General features: G+C 41.4%; 1 pseudogene; it reads right to left on the bottom strand.

The window, feature by feature from the left end:
• Positions 1-6,579: 6,579 nt before the first annotated feature.
• Positions 6,580-6,697, bottom strand: LOC126098275 (5S ribosomal RNA; annotated as a pseudogene).
• Between the last annotated feature and the right edge of the window lie 9,779 nt (positions 6,698-16,476).

Genomic DNA, 16,476 nt, shown 5'->3' with positions numbered 1-16,476 from the left:
CTGTTGGTAGCACTTAGTAACTCACGAGTGATCCCTTATGCTGATTTCATGCGATTTTTTACTCACCCTCCATAATTCTCGGCGTTCGTTGTCCGTCAGTTCACGAGGTCTAACTGGTCCTGGTTTAGTTTTGGTTGTTCCTTCGTTTTTCCACTTCAAAATCACGTTAGCAACAGCCGACTAGGCCAGCGTTAGAAGGTGAATACCAACAACAACACTCAATAACCATTCAAATTATAATAAAAATTATTATAATTAAAAGTCAGTACTGATGAGGTGTTTCCAGAAGCCGCATAGCCGTATGAAGGGCTTTATTCACAACCATATTTCCATTATAAACCTCAAGGTGCGCCTATACTGACTTTAAGCCGATAGTTGCGAATAAGCACCTTCACACAAATATGCCGCTTTTGGGAACACCTCATCATTCTTGACTTTTTAGCTGTTGTAATTTTTTTGATAATTAGAATAGTTATTGATTGTTGAGTGTTGTTATTGTTATTCTCAATGTCTCTGAGCTCTCATTACTTTCCTCAGGAAGTTGTTTGTAGCTTTAGAAGGGTTTAAATGTCCCTTGTTGATACACTACTGGCCATTAAAATTGCTACACCAAGAAGAAATGCAGATGATAAACGGGTATTCATTGGACAAATATATTATACTAGAACTGAAATGTGATTACGTTTTCACGCAATTTGGGTGCATAGATCTTGAGAAATCAGTACCCAGAACAACCACTTCTGGCCGTAATAACGGCCTTGATACGCGTGGGCATTGAGTAAAATAGAGCTTGGATGGCGTGTACAGGTACAGCTGCCCATGCAGCTTCAACACGATACCACAGTTCATCGAGAGTAGTGACTGGCGTATTGTGACGAGCCAGTAGCTCGGCCACTATTGACCAGACGTTTTCAATTGGTGAGAGATCTGGGGAATGTACTGGCCGGGGCAGCCGTCGAACATTTTCTGTATCCAGAAAGGCCCGTACAGGACCTGCAACATGCGGTCGAGCATTATCCTGCTGAAATGTAGGGTTTCGCAGGGATCGAATGAAGGGTAGAGCCACGGGTCGTAACACATCTGAAATGTAACGTCCACTGTTCAAAGTGCCGTCAATGCGAACAAGAGGTGACGAAACCATCACGCCGGGAGATACGCCAGTATGGCGATGACGAATACACGCTTCCAATGTGCGTTCACCGCGATGCCGCCAAACACGGATGTGACCATAATGATGCTGTAAACAGAACCTGGATTCATCCTAAAAAATGACGTTTTGCCATTCGTGCACCCAGGTTCGTTGTTGAGTACACCATCGCAGGCGCTCCTGTCTGTGATGCAGCGTCGAGGGTATCCGCAACCATGGTCTCCGAGCTGATAGTCCATGCTGCTGTAAACGTCGTCGAACTGTTCGAGCAGATGGTTGTTGTCTTGCAAACGTCCCCATCTCTTGACTCAGGGATCGAGACGTGCCTGCACGACCAGTTACAGCCACGCGGGTAAGATGCCTGTCATCTCGACTGCTAGTGATACGAGGCCGTTGGGACCCAGCACGGCGTCCGTACAATCCTCCTGAAACCACCGATTCCACATTCTGCTAACAGTCATTGGATCTCGACCAACGCGAGCAGCAGTGTCGCGATACGATAAACCACAATCGCGATAGGCTACAATCCGACCTTTTTTCATAGTCGGAAACGTGATGGTACGTATTTCTCCTCCTTACACGAGGCATCACAACAACGTTTCACCAGGCAACGCCGGTCAACTGCTGTTTGTGTACGAGAAATCGGTGGAAACTTTCCTCATGTTAGCACGTTGTAGGTGTCGCCGCCGGCGCCAACCTTGTGTGAATGCTGTGAAGATCTAATCATTTGCATATCACAGCATCTTCTCTTTGTTGGTCAAATTTCGCTTCCGTAGCACGTCATCTTCGTGGTGTAGCAGTTTTAATGGCCAGTAGTGTATGCTACTCAGGTAAGATCCAATGGCTAGTTCACGTCTGGATTCAATCAGCTCTGCTGATGGACCAGTTCTGCTGTTACTGCTTTTGTACTGACAACACAATACCTTCCACTTCAGTTAATTCTGGCGGGTCCGACACTGGTGACATCTGGTGGTCATTTCTGCATTACATAGGGGTGTCCAGATACTTTCATCATATAGGGTAGTTTGCAAGTCATTACGAAGTGCATGGCAGAAGGTTAATATTGTCGTTCCTCATATTAGTATTCCTTCCCGTTCCTCTTCACATATGGAATACTGGAAGAACGACTACTTAATTCCCACTGTGCCCGCTGTAGTTAGTTTAATATTGTCTTCGCATACTCTACGAAAGTGTTACTTAGGAGCTGAAGAGTATTTCAGGACACATCTTCAAACGTCTGCCTATCCAGATTTTCTGCATTTCCGCGTTTATCTTACTCGAGTTAATCAATCCTGGGACGAATGCTTTCCTTCAATATCCTACTTAGTCCTATTGAGTAATATTCTGGATGGGTCGTCAGTTTATCTTGTAAGCAGTCACGTTAGATGTATTTGCAATACAGAATCAGATATGTCTGAAACACAGGCTACATCTATTGTTCCCTCCTTTGTTGATCGATCTGAGGATTGGTTGACAGCAGTCTTGTTGGCCGCTAATCTCCAGTCTTCATGCTTTTCTCATTTCCTCTTCATTTCTGTGTAGGAATTTCATCTACATCTACACGATTACTCTGAAATTCACCCTTAAGTTTCTGGATGGTAAAAGTCTTTTAAATGTCGCCTGTGGGCTGACAGATTTAAATTAAATTTATAGCATCATGTATTGCAGTACATTACTGGCGAACACTTTAAAATGCAGTTGTGTCGTTGGATAGCATAATTAGTTTTCAAATATGACACACATTTCATCGATATAATAGCATTTCAAAATGAACACAAGCTGAAACTCTGAAATTATGAAATACGTTGGCTGACAAATTTTTGACAAACAAATGAAAATTACAGCATCATGCATTACAGTACATTACTGATCAGTTTCAGTCGGCGCACACATTAAAATCCAGTTGTGTGGGTGAACAGCATAATTAGTTTTTAAATATGACACAAATTTCATCGACACAACTGCATTTCAAAATGAACACAGGCTGAAACTCTCCAATTATGAAATACGTAATGCCATAAACTTAATCTTTATATAAAAAAAACCTAACAGTTAATGATCGACATTAAAAGTGATTTTGGCTTTCAGAAAATATGCCGTAGCTGTGGACCTACACACGACGGAACTAATCCAACTTAGCCGGAGAGGATGCACAGAACCATTATTCGACTATTTGTTGACAGTTCCGCTCTCCAATAGCACGCGGATTTCCAGGTGTGCTCCGATTTCTTTTATTTTATCACAATGGTCATTTTTCCTACATAGATGAGCATCAGTAAAATACTTTGGCATTCGCAGGAGAAAGTTGATTATAATTTCGTGAAAAGATCTCTCCCCAGTGGAGAATGCCTATACTTTAATGATGGCACGTAGGTGTAGATAGCAACTCCAGCTGGCTTATTACCCCTGTTTTGTGATGATCCGATCTGACCTTCTAATGTTCAAATATGTGTGAAATCTTATGGGACTTAACTGTTAAGGTCATCAGTCCCTAAGCTTACACACTACTTAACCTAAATTATCCTAATGACAAACACACACACCCATGCCCGAGGGAGGACTCGAACATCCACCGGGACTTGCCTCACAGTCCATGACTGCAGCGCCTTAGACCGCTCGGCTGATGTGACCTTCTCTGAACTCTGAACTTATTTTATACGGTAAGGATCCCATAGCGCACACCAGTATTCTGCAAGATGACGGAAAGCATAGAGTAAACTGTCAGTTCCGTAATTGGATCTACGTGTTTCAGTTGAGGTATTTCTCTAGTTCTTTACTCATCGACATATTTCACTATTATAGGTTTTAGCAATCTCATGCTTAGTAGGTGGCAGGATGAAAGGTTTTATGCAATCTGCCAGATCTTCAAAACCCACACGCGAGATTTTCATATTCTTTAGCTCGCTATGCCCAAACTTCCTGTAGTCCTTCAGGAAAAATGAACAGAATATTTTTGTAGGATATTTAATGTAGTTAAATTTTGTTTTGGGATACGTTTTTGCTAGAGGCTGTAGTTTTCGAATTGTTCAAGAGAAACGTAAAAAAGTGATCTCAAATGGGTTTTTCTAGAATAACTCGAAAGCCGTTGCTTCCAGCGAAAATGTATCCCATTACAAAATTTAACTACAGTAAATCTCCTGCAAAAACGTCCTGCTAAGTTTCTGTGGGACTAATAGTTAGTGTCTAGCGAGCAAGAGAATATGGAAGTCTCACATGTGGTTTTTGAAGGCATTGTGGGTTGCATAAAACCTAGGTAGGGGCAACTATATCACCCTTCAGAGGTTTTCATGGCCAGTGTCAGTTTGCATAAAATTACTTTCGGTATTAATCCGTGTCATTACGAAACACTAAAACAACTGAAATGTCGACGTTTCGACCGTCTTTGGGACGCTGTTTTTCAGGGTAACGGCTGGATTCTGGTGATGGACTTCCTTTATATATCACCTTATTTCGGTTGTTAGTTGGCTACTAATGTGATATTCTGGGATACCACTGGACACATCAAAGTAGAGTCCGCGCCGATAGCTGAGTGGTGAGCGTGACGGATTGCCGTCCTACGGGCCCGGGTTCGATTCCCTGCTGTGCCGGGGATTTTCTTCTCTCAGTTACTGGGTGTTGTCTTCATCATCATTTCATCCCCATCCGGCGTGAAGGTCGCCCAATGTGGGGTAGAATGTAGTAAGACCTGCACCGAGGCGGCCGGACCTGCCCCGCAAGGGGCCTCCCGGCCAATGACACCAAACGCTCATTTCCATTACTTCAAAGTAAAGATTGGTATGGAGGGGTCGCTGTACGGTAAGCTATTGACTGTCCTATTCCTTCCAGGTGATAGCGAACTGGCACTTTGTGTTATGTTTGCGTACAGCGAGACGTTTTTGCCAGACGGCATATCTCTTCTGGCCGCCTGCATAAGCGTTGACTCAGGTCAGAGTTGACTCAGGTCACGTGGAGCTGCCGTCTGGCGAATACACGTGGCCCGTCAGAATGGGATTGCTGGCAGCGAGGCTTTTGACAACTAGCAGCAATCCTCTCTGTTAATGGTGCTACGGATTCTAGCAATATGAACAAGGATGATGCTGCAGGGTGTGTCTGGCAAAGCGATCCGTTCTTTTAATAAAGTTAGGCTAATTTCTTTTTTCCCCATTTCGATTCATTACGTCGTCGTCGTTAGTTACGTGATCTGCCCATCTAATTTCCAGCATTCTCTTGCAGCACAAAATTCTTAACCAGTTGTTGTCCACGTTTAACTTCTATGCTAGGTTGCACTCCAGACACCTCCAGAAAAGACTATTCGATATTAACAAATTTCTCTTTTTCTGAAATGAATTTCTGGCTACTGCCAATCTGCATTTTATATCCTCTCTGCTTCGGTCATCGTCAGTTATTTTGACCGAGCGAGGTGACGCAGTGGTTACCTCAGTGGGGGCGTATTCGCGAGGAAACCGGTTCAAACCCGTCTCCGGCCATTTCCCTAAATCGTTTCAGGCAAATGCCGGGATGGTTCCTTTGAAAGGGCACGGCCGATTTTCTTCCCCATCCTTCCCTAATCCGAGCTTGTGCTGCTCCGTCTCTAATTACCTTCTTGTCGGCGGAACGTTAAACACTAATCTCTTCAGTTATTTTGCTGCTTAAATAACAAACGTCATCTACTGGCTCTTTCCATATCAGATAAATGGGACATACCTCACATAGCTAGAAATTAATGTTTCCTGTTTTATTTTTCCACTCATGTAGTTGGTAATGTAGTTATCACGACTTTGCCGCACTTCCGCAAACCTTATGTAGCAGTTCACTCCAGTGACAGCGTCCAATATCAACAAATGTTAGCACTGTATAGGTCAATAAAACAGCGTCCTGTGACGCCGGTCCTGGTGGCCGAGCGGTTCTAGGCGCTTCAGTCCGGAACCGCGCTGCTGCTACGGTCGCAGGTTCGAATCCTGTCTCGGGCATGAGTGTGGTGTCCTTAGGTTGGTTAGGTTTAAGTAGTTCTAAGTTATACGGGACTGATGACCTAAACTGTTAAGTCCCATAGTGCTCAGAGCCATTTCAGCCATTTGTGACTGAATTCTTCACTGCAGGAGGTGAAAACCCCAATCGCATTCATGAAAAGTTGAAGAAGGTATTTGGAGTTGATTCGGTGGATGTCAGCGGTGTTAGACCGTGGGTTCGTCGCTGTAGAGAAGCTTAAGTGTGTACATAGATGGCTGATGCAAGGCGGAGCGGAGTAAAAGTACGCTGTCATAAGGCCACAAGTGACCCACCGGGACCATTCGACCGCCGTGTCATCCTCAGATGAGGATGCGGATAGGAGGGGCGTGTGGTCAGCACACCGCTCTCCCGGTCTTTATGATGGTTTTCTTTGACCGGAGCCGCTACTGTTCGGTCGAGTAGTTGCTCAATTGGCATCACGAGGCTGAGTGCACCCCGAAAAATGGCAACAGCGCATGGCGGCCCGGATGGTCATCCATCCAAGTGGTGGCCACGCCCGACAGCGCTAAACTTCGGTGATCTGACGGGAACCGGTGTATCCACTGCGGCAAGGCCGTTGCCTAAGGCGGAGCGGAGTAGCGCGTCAGTAACTGCTTTGGTGTCACACATACAACGTCCTGACCACAATTAATTATCCGTGACCACCGCCCGGTAACAACAGATGAATTGTACGATACTCATCCATCGACATGGAGCAAGCGACATTCAACTGAAATGTGCCCCCTGTATGGGAATATACATAATGGATGTAAGAATGCAGGTTGTAGACATACGGTTAAAGACACACGGAAATGTGAGGTGGGGCGCAAAGCGTACTCATATATCCTAATGGTATCTCTGTAATAAAAAATCTGAGTGAAAGGATCAACAACGAACTTGAACGGATGTTATGTGACGTCCGCAACGACCAAACACATACGCAAAAGTAGTGTGACGGCGTTGCCGTCGTTGGGAGAACATCTCATCACAGCGCCGTTGTGTCGTTCGTTAGTTACCCCATTCTCAGGGCGCATTTCGGCAATCTCTCCATGAGTAAATCTTCCCACACTACTTTGTTAACGAACATATAAGACAGGTAGATAAAAACGAAACAGAACCGGCAGTACTGAAGGCAGTCGAAGAGTAAACTTAGCCTTACTGATGTCTACAACAAGTGTTTTCTAACATGACACACAGAGCATGCCGTCGATATTTGCAGTGTTTTACAGATATTTTCAGTGCAATACAGATACAAAGATAAATGGGTCCAAGAAATGAAACGAAACGCAATAACTGTCTAGGAATCTACCGGTTCCATAAAACCTATGAAACTTTATCAGTGTCCTGGTGCACCCTGTGTATGACATTATTTCCTGTAAAATAAGTTTATAAGGCTATCTGACTGAACCTCGTATGTTCTCTAGAGTCTTTCATAGCAATAAATTGTCATTAGCAGGGAGCATAAATTGAAACGAGGCTTTTTAAAATTTTATTGCGCTTTTGAAAATCGTAACGCAACACAAGTCATCTGCTGGAAATCAACCAGAAACTCCCCTGGCTCGCAAGGGAAAGTTTCTTTCGAGCCCTTATTCACCAAAGAATCGCATGAATCAGCAGATAAGTGGGTATTTTACAGCTGCTCCTCCAGGCGCAGTAAAAGCGAGTCTAGTGAGACATTAAACTTGGCCACTGACCGTATTTATTATCGCGGGGAAGAATCTAAATTCTTTCACGAGTGCTGGCTGGGGGCACGCGGCTCTTGAATGTGTCCCCGGGCGTCGCCGAGAATAATCACCATTATCACAATTATTAGAGTAAATTAGCTTAACGGCGTGCCGCACGCGCTGAGGGTCTCAGGCCGTGGGGGGGCCGCGGAGAATTTTGTTCGCACGTTGCAGTACCCTGCTGCAGTTATTCACAGCTCCGTTTCACATCTGAGCACCGGAACTGTCACCAATCTAGGCACAGAAGACAAATTGAGCGTAAAATAAATGTACGTAAAACACTAAAAAAATTTAAAAAAATAAAAACGACGCACCACTAAGGAATTATCCGGACGGGACGGCGATCGGTAGATGTGATGTACATGTGTAGAGAAACAAATCATTACTGAGCCGTGCTCACTCCCAGCTATGCGATTTCGTGAACTTGGCCGTCTATCTGTGTTTGGTTTCCCGTCCTTGTTGCTGTTACGACGTGGTTCTTCTTCCTTCTACATGTGGCAGCAGCGATGTGTATCGATATTTGCACCGTGTACCATCTTTGGTTCTGTGCATGTGGTTTCCGGCTAGGGGGTCTGCGGGAAGTCGGTCGGTTGTTGCGGACCAGGGAAGATATCTCCGCGGGGTGCAGTCAGCTGGGTTCGCTGGCGGTCCCTCCACATCCTGCACAATGTCGGAGCGTGTGTGGAGCTGTCCGATCGCTCCGAGCTTCGTTGTTCACTGACCCAGGACGTCAAAGTTGAGTAGTGATTTCAAGTTCCCAAGCCACGTCCATTCCGGTTATCTGGTTCGTTTCGGTGGTTCACTGTTGGGGAGGTTTCCCGGTGAGCGACACTGAGTGTTTGTATTGCCGAAATTTAGCCGCCTTGCGGTGGAATTAACTATATTGGTTCACTACAATTTTAAATGCACCAGCGGAATTTGCTGCCTTGTAGCCGTTAGTGTTCCGGTTACCTGCCCTGGCCACTAACGTAATTTCAGGCAGTGTCCTTTCCTCACCTGTTGTCGCTGTCCAAAACGGTGTGTAGTTTTGACAGCTTAATAAGTATACGTATTTGATCGTGGATAATCACGTCCGTAACATTTTGTGTTTGAATTCTCATGTAACGATTGGTGGCAAGAAAGTCGTTTGTCGGTCGGTCCGTGGCTGTCCCTTGGTTGGGTTCCGACGGATCAAGTGTAGTTGGGCTCACCACCTGTCTAAGTGAACGAGGGCTGGAGGCTTCTGAGTGCTGTTGTCTTTACTGTCTTTCTCCTCGGTGTTTAATTGTCTGTTTATAATCTATCACAGCCAATGATAAAAGAAAAATTCTTGGTTTTACTGTGTTTTATGTAAGTAAGTTAGAATTCTGGTAAGCGGATATTTGCTGAAAGGTTACTGCCATTTAGTTCGGTTTCAGCTACTTAAAACTTAAGGCTTATGGTTATATTTTTTTTAAATTTTGGAAAATTAATTGCGGGCCTTCAGCTTTGGAAGCTTATTCTTAAAATTACCTTTCAAGCTTAAACATTGCGGCCTTCTGCCTTTGAAAGGTTATGGTTATTATAAAATCTTGAAAATTTTATTGTGGGCCTTCAGCCGATTGTATTGCATCTTGTTATTTTATTTGCAATTTTAACTGCATTTCATCTTGTTACCATTTAAGATTTCTTGTTTGGAGGCCTTTATCCGCGAAAGATTTGGAGTTTGAAACTCGTGGTTGTAAAAGTTCGGCTATGTTCCGCTTTGGTTGTAAATGTGTTATTAAATTATAATAAATTACAATTTTAAGGTGAAACTTACCCCAAACTTATTTGGCCCTTTCCACAATCCTAAACACCTGTTCTGCGAAGCGGGTTTACCGAGAGTCTCAATTACAATTTAAGAAAAAATGGATGAGAGAGAGCTTCGCAAGTTGAAGAAGTCAATAGCGCGTTGATCCATCTATGGCACTTATACAAATATTTATCCGGTGTGGCACTGATTGACAGCGTTTTTGGATGTCTTCCTGAGGACTGTGGTGCCAAATTATGTCCAATTGACGCCTTAGATCGTGGAAATCCCGAGCTGGTTGGAGACCACTGCCCAAAATGCTCCTAAAGTTCTCAAGTGGAGAATGATCCGACGACCTTGCTGGCCAAGGTTGTTTGGCAAATGTGAACACAAGCACCAGATACTCTAGGCGCGTGCGGGTGGGGCATTATCTTGCTGAAATGTAAACCTGGGATGGCTTGCTATGAAGGGCAACAAAACTGGGCGTAGAATACAGTCAAAGTACCGCTGTATTGTAGGGGCGCCACCGATGACAAAGGTGTCCTGCTATGGAAAGAAATGGCACACCAGACCACCACGTTTGGTTGTAGGGCCGTATGGTGGGCTACAGTTGAAACGTCCCCTTAGAAAAATTTTACAAGACTGTGCTTAAACTGACACACAATATTTTTTAGCGCAACGCAATCTGACTTTCAGAAATCCCTACAAAGGAATGGCCCTGACTAATATTAACCTATACCTTTCACAAATCACTTACCTCACAAAAATCTTCATTACTCGAACTACTGCAATACAGCGAGCGCCACTACTTCCAGCTAAATAAAAGATTCAAACTACGGAAGGCACTAACTACTGATAGGGATAGTTAGCAAATGAAAGATTTTAATAGAGAACAAACAATGTATTTACCTTAATAGTCATAATATATGATATCCAGTATTACAAACTTCAAAACTCCGCCATCTCTCTCCCCACATCCACCACTGCTGGCGGCTCACCTCCAACTGCGCAACGCTATGTGCTGTTAACATCCAGCTGTCCAACACTACAATGGCTGACAACAATGTAAACTGGCCACAGACTACACACAGCACAGCCAGTGATTTTCATACAGAGCGCTACGTGGCGTTACCAATAAGAAAACATAAACAGCCTACTTACATAGCCCCCATGCTCCCCACAAAAAATTTTACAAATTGTTTTGGGCAGTGGCCAATAATGATTTAAAAAAATTTTTCATAATTACAATAACAAAGATATCAAATGCACACACTTATTTATATAATGTTGGTCAAAAGCTAAAATTTTCTCACAGTCCATAAAGACAGTCCGGATTGTTCATCAGAGTAAAATTTCAGTGTTTTTTTTCAAAGTCTGAGCAGTAAAAGACAATGCACACGGAAGTAGTGGATTTCCATGCAGTCTTGAAGAAGTAGTGTTGTCCTTCCAACTGAAAGACAGTGCTGACGCTTGACATGCTGACAGGTAATGGGCCACAACAGAGCAAACCCACAGCAGAGTCATGACGTTTTGAACACGATTGGTAGGTAGGTCATCACAGAGCAGACCCACTATAGTCCTGGTAGAGAGTATGGTATTGGTGAGTCAGCAAAGGTGTAGATCCACTACAGTCCGTGGGCCACCAGAGGTGCAGACCCACTGTAGTCCTTGTAGAAATGGCCAGCAGCCATCTGCTGCGACTGTGCAGGTGCACAATCACCATCGAAGAGTCTTGCGGATAATAGAGCAAGTCCATAACCACCACTTGTGCACTCACAAAGTCTTTGGAATTGTCCTTAGAACCAGCAATGCTGTTATCCAGTCCCTTGCTGAATTATTAACACACATGCAAACACTAACAGTCCCAACTTCTCACATATTGTCCATATACTATGACCAACAGAAAAGTGTGCAGTGAAATGTAACTAAAAATTTAATAATATGATGAACTGGTGTCAATTACAATTTTATAACATAAGAATACAATTACAAAGGTACAAAATACATCATTAAAGAACATAACAATACAGAAAAACATTTGTAGTACAGGCTTTACAAAAGAATGGAAATAAACATATACATCAGTGTTACAGGAATTATGACATGAGTACATACATAAAAGATCAGAATAATTATGGAAACATCAACTTCACACATGAGCATTAAAATAAAACAGAATAAATAATGTCTAAGCATATTTACAAGGTAAATAACAGATTATTAATGCCAATTATATTCGAGGATAACAGTATTCCTCATCAAAGTGAATATAGCTTAGTATTAGAAGAAGAAAAACTTCTATGAAACTACACAGAGACAGGAAGAAAACAAATACACAAGGGTACACAAAAACATAGTGGGATAACACCAAAAGGAAAGGACAGGGTTTGTTTTCAGTGTAACATTTGATACTGCAGTCCAACCCAAAACATCATTCCATAGATCTTTCGTCTTATTTCGATATTTGCTCCAGCCAAAAAAATCCTATCCAAGCATGCTTTCTGTATTTTTCTGGTATAACCTCTCAGTGCATTTCTTCAAATTCATCGCAACTCATTCTCTTATAGTCTACCCCCTCTTAAGCTAACTTAAATCTACTGAGCTCAGATGCTAAACTAAGGTACGAGGCAATGCAGCAGCACAAAACAATTAACACAAACAGCAATGACAAAAAAATGCAAATTGGCAGCAGCAGTAAATCTAAATTCATAGAGAAAATGCAACATTACAACTAATATGAGCCAATGTGCAGCAACAAGAAAAATAAATCAGTAGTAAAACTAGCTTAACAGAGTAATACAAAGTGAAATTTAGTAGCACTATGCCTGGCAAACAGCAGCAGCAACTTATATCTAAACATGATATAGCTCAAACAGAAAAAATATTACAGTAAAAATGGCCATGTTTAATACCTATGTCACATCTTAACACTAGAGTGATGCATCACAAAAAATTACTCTGCAAGAAAGTTACCAAGTCATTAAAAAATTATTTATGCAATTCCTGTGAAGAGAAATGTCTATTTCTGCTCTCTTTTCTAGGAAAGTACATCATAACCGTATTCTTTACTGGGTCTGTAGACAGAAAATAGTGATATTAGTACATCTATTAAATTTTAAATAACCAATGCTGCAGTGCAGCTAGAAACTAGATATTAAAGAAAATGAACAAATATGTACAAAGTACGGCATGAGACATCATTCATTAGCCATATGGCATTTCATAAGGCAGTAAAAATTCTCTCAATTCTCGAGAAAGACGCTTGTCATAATCAGGTGTGCAGATGTAAGTATCTTTCCAAGTAATGAGCGTGTCGTATTTGCGGTGCTTTCTATGAAGGAATGTCAATAGCGAGGTTAATGGCCTCTTTTTTCCTCCATCTAATGGCTTTCTTTTGTCAGACGACTACCTCTCAGCTGGGTGCCCACGACACATTACGTGCAGGTGGTCACTTAACTTTCTTACAGAAATATTTACGACAGCAGTTTCCGCTACAGTGACAGTCTCATATACAAAATTTCACGGGTCGAGAATTTGCATTGTAAATGTGTAGAAACAAAATCTTATAAATATAACAGTGTCCAAAAAATTTTCGCCGGCATTGTGATACATTCACGCATTTACACACATTTCATAACTCTTAACGTACGATTCTTGGTTTCCAACAACCTTTTTCACAAACCAGAGTCCCTAACCACTATTCATTACTCCTTACCTTATTACACATATATATATTCGTCGACACATCAATCTTGTGACGTCACTTCAATATTTCATCATAATAAATATGTAGCATAATCAAATTTCTCATATAGGATCAGCTTATTGTTCATAAACATACCTCAGCAGCATAATACACATCGTCGTCATAAACATAACATCATAACACCTCAGTCAAATCTGAAAAACGTTGTAGCTTTCTGCAATAATTTCAAAACCTAAAAAAATTCTCTGCTCATTTCAATGGTGTCATCTACCTCAAACGTACTTTAAAAATCATGATCTCATACCAAATATATCATTCAAAGCTCTCATAATATCACAATGGGTCCGAAACATATATGAACAGTTCACAAAGTAGAGACAAAATACAATTTCGTAAGTGTGAAGATTATCCAACTGTGTAATTGCGTAAACATGTGTCACTGATGTAGTAAAAAAAAAAATGTTTGTTTCTCTGTTAAATACTCAGGTGGCTGTGTAATTCTGTGTTGGAGAAATATGGTACCGATGTGTAAAGTTGTATAAGCAAATACCATATTAGCTAGGGCTCCTTGTGCTTGCCAAACACATGGTACACAAAGTAGGCGTGTACCCCCCTGAGGATTAATGTAATTGTACCCTCAGGTGTTACAGATTACAGCAATGGAATGAAATGTATAACGGAAAACCTTTGTGTCATTGTACTTCAAATATCTTTAAAAATAAATGTTTTAAGTATAAAATTAATCACACAAATACGTGTACTGTAGCGCTAAACTGTGCGTCTTGTTGTAAGATAATCTCTGTGGAAGTGTCGTAGTTATCGTCCTCCGAAAGCTAAGTTATGCAGAAGTCAATGTACTTACCTCATGATAAACAAAAGTGAAATGCTTTGCGTATAGATATCTTAGTTATTACGCTTATTGTTGTGATGAAGAAAGTACTGTGCTGTAACGCATTATTGTGCTATGAAAGAGGCTGTCTCCTTGTAGCTATACCACAAAAGTTACTACTAAAACATGTTTTGCTTTCCAGAAGAATTCAGAAAAACCGTGCAGATATAAAACAGATACTCCACAAAAGCAACAATGTAAATTGTGCCACACATTAGTAACGTCGTGATAAAATCGTGTAGCTGTCACATAAACTAACCACTGTCTCATCTGGTATCTCACAGAAAGTACTTTAAATCCAGAATGTATTTTCAAGTAAACCAAAATGTTGCATTAAAATCTCATTGGCAGTATATGTTCTAAGTATGTAAGCCTGATAGTCGTTACGTAATCATGCAACTAACAAGCAAGAATGTACACACACAATAACACTGTGACGTCTGTTCACTATAACAATGCATTCGTAATTTCTGTTTAAGTAAGTTCTCTTGGTTCTTGATTTGATATTTAACTTCCAACATTGTTGCATGTTAACAGATTCTAAAGCATACTAGTAACGTGAAGTGAAACGTTTTATGGCAAAGACAAAGTTAAAAAGCAGATTATCTTTCAATAAACGGTTTTACATGTGAAATGAGGTGTAAACCTTTACTCTTCCTAGTACGCAGAGTTTCAACTTCAACGCAATTATCATGTGGTATACGTCGGATTCTGTAAGGTCCATTGTAAACTAGAAAAAATTTGTGACTCAAGTGTTTCTTCTTATGTGACAATGAATGAGCTTTAATGAGAACTTTCTGACTAATATATAATTTTTATGCATTTGCTTTACCGTGTAGTTTTCTCCTTTTGTCTGCTGCAGATTTTATATTTTTAAGAGCCAAATCAATTATGTCTTTGTGTCGAAGTTTACGTGTATTCGGGAAAGGTACAAGCTCTCTGATTCTGTTCGGTGGTTCTTCATTCTTCAGTACAAGAGTAAGTGGTAAAGCAGTGGAATCATGAGGCATTTCATTCAGCACATTTTGAAAAAAGTGTAAATATCTGTCCCAATGCTGATGCTTTCTGTGACAATAAAGTCTGCAAAGCTTATTGATTTCTTTCATAATCCGTTCAGACGGGTTACAATGTGGTGAGTACAATGAAATAAAAACAGGTTTGATTTTATGATTCCGAAGAGTGCGTGACCAAACAGCAGATCTGAATTGCGGTCCGTTATCTGAAATGACTTTACTAACGTGTCCAACTTCACATAAGAAATTTTTAACAAAGGCGTTGGATACAGACCGTCCAGTGTCATTACGTAACGGTGTGAAAGAAACAAATTTTGAAGTAAGTTCAACAGCGACTAGAACGTACGAAAATCCATTCGATGTTCTGACAAGGGGTCCCAAGAGATCAACAGCAGCAAATTCTTTTAATTTAGAAGGAATAATAGGAAACAACGGAGCACGATGTGAAATAGTAGATGGTTTCGCCTTTTGGCAAAGTTTACAAATAGACAAGACTTTTCGAATTCGCTTTTCCATATAGTTAAAATAACAAGTCGTTCAAAGAATATGATAACATTTTCGTGGGCCAAAATGTGCGTAGCTGAAATGAATGTACCAAATGAGCTTATTAACAAAATCGTCTGGAATGCAAAGTACCCATAGCTTGTCATCAACAGTGCAGCGTTTGAAGAGTATGTTGTTTCTAACCAGGTAATAATGCCGAATCTGCGTGTGTGTCTTTTCATGCCATTTACTTTTGATGTCTTTCCAAATCGCTTCTTTATCTTGTTCATGAGCAATGTCCTTTAAAGATGTGGTGATGAAGTTTTCAAAGGCGACTTTCTGAATGTAAAGAATACTGAAATTTTTCTCGAGGTTGCCTTCTGTGTTACTTTTCTCAAGCCCAGCCGGTGCGCGTGACAGCGTGTCCGCAACAATGTTCTCCTTGCCGGGAATGTAGACTATTGTGAAGCGGAATTCTTGCAGAAGCAATGCCCAACGTTTTAACCTGTCATGATTTAATTTTGAAGACATAAGAAATTGTAATGCACGATGATCACTGTATACTTTTACGTGCTTACACTTGCTTGCACTTGCTAAAAGCTGTTTCACTAATTACTGAAATGGGACTGCCAGAGTCAAGTACTGCCATAAATTTTACGTCATTTACAGTAATGTGAATCACAGGATATGCAATGTTGTTATGTTTTACGTCGTGTTCCTGGAGTAAGATGTCCCTAATGTCTTTCATTTTTATGTAATTACTAGCTACGGCAGCTGCGTCGTCAGTTTCATAAGT

This window comes from Schistocerca cancellata, chromosome 1 (assembly GCF_023864275.1).
Source record: "Schistocerca cancellata isolate TAMUIC-IGC-003103 chromosome 1, iqSchCanc2.1, whole genome shotgun sequence".
In the NCBI taxonomy this organism is placed as follows: domain Eukaryota; kingdom Metazoa; phylum Arthropoda; class Insecta; order Orthoptera; family Acrididae; genus Schistocerca; species Schistocerca cancellata.
The sequence above is the reverse complement of the archived record's forward strand: the minus strand, read 5'-3'. Positions and strand labels throughout refer to the sequence as shown.